This window comes from Oncorhynchus gorbuscha, linkage group LG21 (assembly GCF_021184085.1).
Source record: "Oncorhynchus gorbuscha isolate QuinsamMale2020 ecotype Even-year linkage group LG21, OgorEven_v1.0, whole genome shotgun sequence".
NCBI classification, from domain to species: domain Eukaryota; kingdom Metazoa; phylum Chordata; class Actinopteri; order Salmoniformes; family Salmonidae; genus Oncorhynchus; species Oncorhynchus gorbuscha.
The window spans coordinates 37,002,400-37,013,112 of NC_060193.1; the positions used below are offsets into that span (position 1 = coordinate 37,002,400).

At 46.0% G+C, this 10,713-nt stretch overlaps 1 long non-coding RNA gene across 1 annotated transcript; it reads right to left on the reverse strand.

Moving 5' to 3' along the window:
- Positions 1–2,437: 2,437 nt before the first annotated feature.
- LOC124008387 lies at positions 2,438–8,633 on the reverse strand. Its single transcript, XR_006834091.1, has 3 exons — positions 8,492–8,633; positions 2,977–3,060; positions 2,438–2,536 (listed from the first exon to the last, which is right to left on the reverse strand). It is a non-coding gene; the product is annotated as an uncharacterized LOC124008387 (long non-coding RNA).
- Between the last annotated feature and the right edge of the window lie 2,080 nt (positions 8,634–10,713).

The following is a 10,713-nucleotide window of genomic DNA, read 5'->3' on the forward strand; positions in this document are numbered from 1 at the left end:
CGGTAGCTAACTCAAGCTGGCTAATGTTAGCCCTTAGCCATGCTAGCATATAATTACATTCCAGACCAACTGTTGGTGGTGGTGTCACGCCCTGGTCTAAGTATTTTGTGTTTTTCTTCATGTATTGGGTCAGGCCAGGGTGTGGCATGGAGTTTTGTATTGTGGTGTGTTTTGTCTTGGGGTTTTGGTGTGTATGTATTTGGGATTGTAGCTAGTGGGGTTATCTTGCAAAGTCTATGGCTGTCTGGAGTGGTTCTCAATCAGAGGCAGGTGCTTATCGTTGTCTCTGATTGGGAACCATATTTAGGCAGTCTTGATGTCCTTAGTCTGTGTTAGTTTGCACCAGTTAAGGCTGGTTTCACTACATTTATTGTTTTGTAGAGTTTGTGTTTTGGATTTGTGTTAAGTTGTGTAAATAAACATGGATCACAATATACGCGCTGCAGTTTGGTCCGGCTCTCCTTCACCATTAGAAAACTGTGACAGGTGGTGAGCTAACATCCACTAATCACAGAAAATGTGAAGTAAATCAGGAGCAGATGGCAGTGATTACAGCTGTGAGTATTTCTGGGTAAGTCTCCTAGAGCTTTGCACACTTGGATTGTACAATATAATTAGTTTTATTTTTCACGCTCCGTCAAGTTCAAATCCAATTCTATTGGTCATATACACATATTTATCAGATGTTATTGTGGGTGTAGCGATATGCTTGTGAGCCTTGCTCCAACAGTGCAGTAGTATGTAACAATTCACAACGATAACAAATCAAACAGTAACAACACAAATCAAAAAGTAAAAGAATGGAATTATGGAATATATAAATATTAGGACGAGCAATGTTGGAGTGGCATTGACTAGAATACAGTATATACACATGAAATGAGTAAAACAGTATGTTTACATTATTAAGACCAGTGATTCCATATCTATGTACATAAGGCAGCAGCCTCTAAGCTGCAGGGTTGAATAACTGGGTGGTAGCTGGCTAGTGACGGTGAATAAGTTCAGGGCAGCGTACTTGGTGGAGGCCGGTTAGTGTTGGCTATTTAACAGTCTGATGGCCTTGCGTTAATAGCTGTTTTTCAGTCTGTCAGTCCAAGCTTTGATGCACCTGTACTGACCTCGCCTTCTGGATGATAGTGGGCTGAACAGGCTATGGCTCAGGTGGTTGATCTTTTTGGCCTTCCTATGACATCGGGTACTGTAGGTGTCCTGGAGGGCAGGCAGTGTGCCTGCGGTGGGCAGACAGCGCCATCCTCTGGACAGCCCTGCGGTTGTGGGCGGTGCAGCTGCCGTACTAGGCGGTGATACAGCCCGACAGGGTGCTATCAATAGTGCATCTGTAAAAGTTTGCGAGGGTCTTAGGGGCCAAGCTGAATTTCTTCAGCCTCCTGAGTTTGAAGATGCACTGCTGCACTTTCTTCACCCCACTGTGTGGGTGGACCATTTCAGATTGTCAGTGATGTGTACCAGAAGAACTTGAAGCTTTTCATCTTCTCCACTATGGTTCAGTCGATGTGGATAGGGGCGTGCTCCCTCTGCTGTGTCCTGACGCCCACGACCAGCTCCTTCGTTTTGTTGACGTTGTGGGAGAAGTAGTTTTCCTGGCACCACTCCGCCAGGGCCCTCACCACCTCATCATTGTTGGTAATTAGGCTTACTACTGTTGTGTCGTCTACAAACTTGATGATTGAGTTGGAGGTGTGTGTGGCCATGCAGGGCCCCTGTGTTGAGGATTAGCATAGTGGAGGTGTTGTTTCCTACTTTCACCACCTGGGGCAGCCTGTCAGGAAGTCCAGGACCCAGTTGCACAGGGCGGGGTTCAGATCCAGGGCCTCGAGATTAATGATGAGCTTGTCAGGTTCTATGGTGTTAAAGGCTGAACTGTAATCAGTGAACAGCATTCGTACATAGTTATTCCTCTTGTCCAGATGGGATAAGGCAGTGTGCAGTGCGACGGCAAATAGTTGCCTAGCAACCTTGCAAGTTAAACCAGTAGTCATGAGTGCAAACGATTTTGTTTAATTTGAAGTTATTTCTGTTGGAGCTTACATTGTAGGGAATTGGCTGGCTTACCGGGTCCTCCATATTGCATCACACCCAGGACAAATATTTTTTGACATGAAAGATAGAAAAGTGAGGTAACTTTGCAATGCAAAACCATATGTTACAGGTGGTTAGGTTTATGCTACCTACCCTTTAAATCATAATGAATACCTGGGGGAACTTGATCCCAGATCAGCACTCCTACTTTGAGAAGCATTGTGAATATGGGCCAAGAGGGATTCACACGTTCATTCATTCAAGAACACAATATTCTGATTCAGAAGAGGTGGAAATCTAGCCCATTTAGGCACAGACATTTCCATTTGACTAACCTACCAGGTCAGTTATTACTTATCTAGTAATGTAATTGCATGCAAATGAACAGGGCTGAATGATTACCATATGATAGCACGGTCTCTCTAACAGCACTGCGCAGGTCCTCGTCAGATGACCACCACAACTCAGCCTCCTGCTCCACGCTCTCCATCGCCTGCCAAACACAGGAGATCAAAGTTCAAAGCGTGTCATATAAACCAAACAGCTAGGCTGCCATCTCTTCAAAACGTTATCTTGTCTATGCACGTGATAACCCTCATGTGCATGATAAGTCTCCCAAAAGCACGACGGCAATACATCTCAAGTACAAACACTCAAAGGTATCCCTTAGTTTTTAATTGGCTTGGTGTCTTTATTTTCATGCAGGGCCAAATGTCTACAACTTCAGTGGCTCCCTCAAATATGCCATCAAAAAATCCCAGTGAAATAAGGCAGGAGAGAAATGCCATGCCAAAACAAACAATCTACAAGCATTAGTGTCCAGGATAAGATCGAGTGTGTTGATGCAGAGTGGCAATTGGTGACACATGTCCCCTTCTTGCGACACCCTGTGGCTTTGGCACATATACATTGTACACAACCAAGAGCACTCACTTTGAGACACTTGAGGGCCAGACAGGCAGTCTGCTGGAGCTGGACATCGCTGTTCCTCAGGATTTCCGTGTAGTAGATTACAGCCTAGGAGGATAATAAGACAATAAGGACATAAAATCCATCCAATTTTGAAATTATAGCATGTAAGATTTTGTTTAGTTTTCCCAGACTCCCAGTACTTTAATAGAGAATCTCTATTGAGAATGTTTTTTAGTCCTGGACTATGCTAAATCTGTGTCTGGGAAACCGGTCCTACAAGTACTTCACTAACAAAGTATAATGTGGTAAATCTATCATTAGGGTAAATATTTCATTATGAACATGGTTGAGCATGGGAGAGGTTTTCAACCCAAGTGTAAAGGCCATGATTAAAGACTCAGCTATACGAAATGAGCATTAGCAGAGTCAATGACTTCCACCCGCAACAACAAAGAGCACAAAATGAGAGGCTAATCTCAACCAAAGTTGTCAAGCAGCTATCACGTTGCAGAGAGTGAAGTGAACTCCCGTGCATTTGCAGAATCTGTGTGTGTGCTGACGATTGCAGCCTCTTGCAGCCTCTTGCCTCACACTCACACTATCTTTGAACCGCTGCTCATATCACTTAGTTTAATCAATTGTAATAAATACCATACCAACTGAGGGAGGCATGATGGATCTAGACTACAGATACAGTGAAGAATAATTAGAATGGGATGCTTGTGTTGTCTTTTTGTAATGGATTAATGTTTTGTATGTATACCAGGACTCTTTGAGAATAAATAAAACATTTATAAGTAGTATACATACTATTAATACATGAGTATATTATTATTAAACATTTATTTGCATTACAATTATTGAGCATTTAAACATTTCTGTACCCATTTATCATGATATCCAATTGGTAGTTACAGTCTTGTCTCATCGCTGCAACTCCTGTACAGACTCGGGAGAGGCGACAGTCAACAGCCGTGCGTCCTCCGAAACACCCCAACCAAGCCGCACTGCTTCTTGACACAATGCTTGCTTAACCCGAAGCCAGCCACACCAATGTGTCGGAGGAAACACCGTACACCTGGTGACCGTGTATGCGCCACAGGAGTTCCTAGAGTGCGACGGGACAAGGACATCCCTGCCGGCAAATCCCTCCCCTAAACCGGACAACACTGGGCCAATTGTGCGCTGCCCCATGGGTCTCCCGGTCTCGGCGGCTGCGACAGAGCCTTAACTCGAACCAGGATCTCTAGTGGCACAGCTATCACTGCGAAGCAGTTCCTTAGACCACTGCGCCACTTGGGAGGACCTTTTATTGAGCTTTTATACTCAGTGAAGAAGAAACATCCTCTCACTGTGAATTATGTTTATTTTCAACGAACCTCAACATGGGTAACTATTTGTATGAACATACAAACATAACATATTTTCCTCCTCTGTCTCTGCTGCTAAAGCCACTTTCTACCACGCTAAATTCCAAGCATCTGCCTCTAACCCTAGGAAGCTCTTTGCCACCTTCTCCTCCCTCCTGAATCCTCCTCCCCTCCCCCCCCTCCTCCCTCTCTGCAGATGACTTCGTCAACCATTTTGAAAAGAAGGTCGACGACATCCGATCCTCGTTTGCTAAGTCAAACGACACCGCTGGTTCTGCTCACACTGCCCTACCCTGTGCTCTGACCTCTTTCTCCCCTCTCTCTCCAGATGAAATCTCGCGTCTTGTGACGGCCGGCCGCCCAACAACCTGCCCGCTTGACCCTATCCCCTCCTCTCTTCTCCAGACCATTTCCGGAGACCTTCTCCCTTACCTCACCTCGCTCATCAACTCATCCCTGACCGCTGGCTACGTCCCTTCCGTCTTCAAGAGAGCGAGAGTTGCACCCCTTCTGAAAAAACCTACACTCGATCCCTCCGATGTCAACAATTACAGACCAGTATCCCTTCTTTCTTTTCTCTCCAAAACTCTTGAACGTGCCGTCCTTGGCCAGCTCTCCCGCTATCTCTCTCTGAATGACCTTCTTGATCCAAATCAGTCAGGTTTCAAGACTACTCATTCAACTGAGACTGCTCTCCTCTGTATCACGGAGGCGCTCCGCACTGCTAAAGCTAACTCTCTCTCCTCCTTCTAGATCTATCGGCTGCCTTCGATACTGTGAACCATCAGATCCTCCTCTCCACCCTCTCCGAGTTGGGCATCTCCGGCGCGGCCCACGCTTGGATTGCGTCCTACCTGACAGGCCGATCCTACCAGGTGGCGTGGCGAGAATCTGTCTCCTCACCACGCGCTCTCACCACTGGTGTCCCCCAGGGCTCTGTTCTTGCCCTCTCCTATTCTCGCGATACACCAAGTCACTTGGCTCTGTCATAACCTCACATGGTCTCTCCTATCATTGCTATGCAGACGACACACAATTAATCTTCTCCTTTCCCCCTTCTGACGACCAGGTGGCGAATCGCATCTCTGCATGTCTGGCAGACATATCAGTGTGGATGACGGATCACCACCTCAAGCTGAACCTCGGCAAGACGGAGCTGCTCTTCCTCCCGGGGAAGGACTGCCCGTTCCATGATCTCGCCATCACAGTTGACAACTCCATTGTGTCCTCCTCCCTGAGCACCAAGAACCTTGGCGTGATCCTGGACAACACCCTGTCGTTCTCAACCAACATCAAGGCGGTGGCCCGTTCCTGTAGGTTCATGCTCTACAACATCCGCAGAGTACGACCCTGCCTCACACAGGAAGCGGCGCAGGTCCTAATCCAGGCACTTGTCATCTCCCGTCTGGATTACTGTAACTCGCTGTTGGCTGGGCTCCCTGCCTGTGCCATTAAACCCCTTCAACTCATCCAGAACGCCGCAGCCCGTCTGGTGTTCAACCTTCCCAAGTTCTCTCACGTCACCCCGCTCCTCCGTTCTCTCCACTGGCTTCCAGTTGAAGCTCCCATCCGCTACAAGACCATGGTGCTTGCCTACGGAGCTGTGAGGGGAACGGCACCTCGGTACCTCCAGGCTCTGATCAGGCCCTACACCCAAACAAGGGCACTGCGTTCATCCACCTCTGGCCTGCTCGCCTCCCTACCACTGAGGAAGTACAGCTCCCGCTCAGCCCAGTCAAAACTGTTCGCTGCACTGGCCCCCCAATGGTGGAACAAACTCCCTCACGATGCCAGGACAGCGGAGTCAATCACCACCTTCCGGAGACACCTGAAACCCCACCTCTTTAAGGAATACCTAGGATAGGATAAGTAATCCCTCTCACCCCCCCCTTTAAGATTTAGATGCACTATTGTAAAGTGACTGTTCCACTGGATGTCATAAAGTGAATGCACCAATTTGTAAGTCGCTCTGGATAAGAGCGTCTGCTAAATGACTTAAATGTAATGTAAATGCAGTGCATCTCCTCCTCATAGACTGCACCAGATTTGCCAGTTCTTCCTGTGAGATGTTACCCCACTCTTCCACCAAGGCACCTGCAAGTTCCCGGACATTTCTGGGGGAATGGCCCTAGCCCTCACCCTCCGGTCCGACAGGTCCCAGACGTGCTCAATGGGATTGAGATCCGGGCTCTTCGCTGGCCATGGCAGAACACTGACATTCCTGTCTTGCAGGAAGAGATTCCTGACATTCCTGTCTTTCTTATGTGGTACTTTGCGGGAAGGGTACCACATGAGGGAGGAGGATGTCTTCCCTGTAATGCACAGCGTTGAGATTGCCTGCAATGACAACAAGCTCAGTCCGATTATGCTGTGATACACCGCCCCAGACCATGACAGACCCTCCACCTCTAAATCGATCCCGCTCCAGAGTACAGGCCTCGGTGTAATGCTCTTTCCTTCGACGATAAATGCCAATCCGACCATCACCCCTGGTGAGACAACCGTGACTCATCAGTGAAGAACACTTTTTGCCAGTCCTGTCTGGTCCAGCGAAGGTGGGTTTGTGCCCATAGGCGACGTTGTTGCCGCTGATGTCTGGTGACGACCTGTCTTACAACAGGCCTACAAGCCCTCAGTCCAGCCTCTCTCAGCCTATTGCGGACAGTCTGAGCACTGATGGAGAGATTGTGCGTTCCTGGTGTAACACGGGCAGTCGTTGTTGCCATCCTGTACCTGTCCCCGCAGGTGTGATGTTCGGATGTACTGATCCTGTGCAGGTGTTACACGAGGTTTGCCACTGCGAGGATGATTAGCTGTCCGCCCTGTCTCCCTGTAGTGCTGTCTTAGGCGTCTCACAGTACGGACATTGCAATTTATTGCCCTGGCCATATCTGCAGTCCCTGTCTCCTTGCAGCATGCCTAAGGCACATTCACACAGATGAGCAAGGAGCCTGGGCATCTTTCTTTTGGTGTTTTTCAGAGTCAGTAGAAAGGCCTCTTAGGACACTAAGTTTTCATAACTCTGGCGTTAATTGCCTACCGTCTGTAAGCTGTTAGTGTCTTAACAACCGTTCCACAGGTGCATGTTCATTACTTGTTTATGGTTCATTGAACAAGCATGGGAAAGAGTGCTTAAACCCTTTACAATGAAGTTATTTGAGTTTATAACATTTAAACAAAAGTGTTTTTAAACATCAATAATCATTTAGAATGATTTAAGTTATACCAATCTATACTGAACAAAAATATAAACGCAACATGTGAAGTGTTTCATGAGCTGAAATAAAAGATCCCAGAAATGTTCCTTTGTCACAGTGAAAAGTCTCGTCTGTTTCGGCTACATCACTTTGAGTAATGAAGTATAAAAAAAACATTGAAAAGGCTAATAACGGCATACCCTGTTTCTGTATGATAACATCAGCCACGCGAATAGAACAACAGGTTGTATACATGTTCATTTAGTGATATTGATATTATTGTTATAAAAACAAGGCAGTTCGCAGCTTCTATAGTAATTTTAAAGAAAGGCCATCAACAGCCGCTATGGGTTCTAAAGGGTTAATTAAACATGATCATTACACAGGTGCACCTTGTGCTAAGGAAAATAAAAGAACACTCTAAACTGAAGTTTTGTACCACAATACAATGCCACAAATGTCTCAAGTTTTCAGGGAGGGTGCAATTGGCATGCTGACTGCTGGAATGTACACCAGAGCTGTTGTCAGAGAATTTAATGTTAATTTCTCTGCCATAAGCCGCCTCCAACGTCATTTTAGAGAATTTTGCAGTATACCCAACTGGCCTTACAACCGCAGACCACATGTAATGACGTCAGCCCAGGACCGCGGCATCCGGCTTCTTCACCTGCGGGATTGTCTGAGACCAGCCACCTGGACAGCTAATGAAACTGAGTATTTCTGTCTGTAATAAAGCCTTTTGTGGGGAAAAACTAATTCTGATTGGCTGGACTTTTCTCCCCAGTGTGTGGGCCTGTCTCCCAAGTGGGTGGTCCTATGCCCTCCCAGGCCTCTGCCCAGACATGTGAAATCCATAGTTTAGGGCCTAATGAATTTATTCATTCTTTATATGTAACTAAGTAAAATCATTGAAATTGTTGCATTTATATTTTTGTTCAGTATATTAAAAAAATTAGTCCTCGCCCTAACCTTGGTCCTGAAGGCCACCTTGGTCCTGAGACAGTTGCCATTCTCCTCTTAGGACTCTCCATAGCACCCACCAGGTACACTGAAAAACACTGAAAGATTTGAGGTTAGGGACAGTTCAAAACGTATTGGAATTTTGCTACATAATTTCTTCCATCCTAGCCAAGTTTCCCCATCTGCTTCCATGAATCTCCCCTATCTCAAGGTACTTTGGTACTTATTCCCTAAACCTTTCCGGGCGCTAACTTTACCACATGTCAATATAGTCTACCAGTCTAACTGTCTAACCTGCTCTCTATCCAGGGCTGTAGCTACATATGAGGACACCGAGGTCCGAACCTCTAATGTTTTCTATTTTGAAAAAATAAACATGTACACAGTAAAGAGTCTTTTACAGGTCAACATCTAAATATTATTCCCAGCATTGATCAAAACTCAGAACGCATTTATTCTTGATTTGACTGAGCTCTAATCGCTCCTGCCTCTTTGCAAACTAATGGAATAATATTGAACAGTGGTTTCCCACTGGGCATTGACATCAGTTCACCGTCTAGTTGAAATTTGTATTTATTAATTTTATTTCACCCTTATTTAACCAGGTAGGCCAGTTGAGAACAAGTTCTCATTTACAACTGCAACCTGGCCAAGATAAAGCAAATCAGTGTGACAAAAACAACAGAGTTACACAAACAAACATACATTCAATAACACAAAATAAAATTAAAATAGAGATCTATATACAGTGTGTACAAATGTAGAAGAATAAGAAGGTTGGCAATAAATAGGCCATAGAGGTGAAAATAACAATTTACCATTTATACTGGAGTGATAGATGTGCAGATGATGACATGCAAGTAGAGATACTGGGGTGCAAAAGAGCAAGAGGGTAAGTAATAATATGGGAATGAGGTAGTCGGGTGTGCTATTTACAGATTGGCTGTGTACAGGTACATTGCTCGGTAAGCTGATGCTTGAAGTTAGAGAGTGAGATATAAGACTCCAGCTTCAGAGATTTTTGCAATTCGTTCTAGTCATTGGCAACAGAGAACTGTAAGGAAAGGCGGCCAAAGGATGTTTTGGCTTTGGGGATGACCAGTGCAATATATCTGCTGGAGCGCATGTTGCTCTGGTGACCAGTGAGCTGAGATAAGGCGGGGCTTTACCTAGAAAAGACTTATAGATGACCTGGAGCCAGTGGGTTTGGTGCCGGATATGTAGTGAGGGTCAGCCAATGAGAGCATACAGGTCGCAGTGGTGGGTAGTATATGGTGCTTTGGTGATTAAAACGGATGCTAAATGTGAGTCTGGAAGGAGAGTTTACAGTCTAACCAGACACCTAGGTATTTGTAGTTGTCCACATATTCTAGGTCAGAACCGTCCAGAGTAGTGATGCTAGTCGGGTGGGAGGGTGCGGGCAGCAATTGGTTGAAGAGCATGCACTTAGTTTCACTAGCATTTAAAAGTAGTTGGAGGCCATGGAAGGAGTGTTGTATGTCATTGTTTGGAGGTTTGATAGCACAGTGTCCAAAGAAGGGCCAAATCCATACAGAATGGGGCTGTCTGCGTAGAGGTGGATCAGAGAATCACCAGCAGCAAGCACGACATCATTGATGTACAGAGAAAAGAGTCGGCCGAGAATTGGACCCTGTGGCACCCCCATAGAGACTGCCAGAGGTCCGGACAACAGGCCCTCCGATTTGACACACTGAACTCTATCTGAGAAGTATTTGGTGAACCTGGCGAGGCCTTCATTTGAGAAACCAAGGCTAATGAGTCTGCCGATAAGAATGTGGTGATTGACAGAGTCGAAAGCCTTCACCAAGTTGATGAAGACGGCTGCACAGTACTGTCTTTTATCGATGGAGGTTATGATCTCGTTTAGGACCTTGAGCGTGGTTGAGGTAGACCCATTACCAGCTCGGAAACCAGATTGCACAGTAGAGAAGATACGGTGGGATTCAAAATGGTCGAAATGGTCGGTGATCTCTTTATTAACTTGGCTTTTGAAGATTTTAGAAAGGCAGGGCAGGATGGATACAGGTCTATAACAGTTTGGGTCTAGAGTGTCTCCCCCTTTGAAGAGGGGGATGACCGCGGCAGCTTTCTAATCTAGGAGGATCTCAGACGATACGAAACAGAGGTTGAATAGGCTGGTAATAGTGGTTGCAACAATTTCAGCGGATCATTTTAGAAAGAGAGGGTCCAGAGTATCTCGCCCAGCTGAT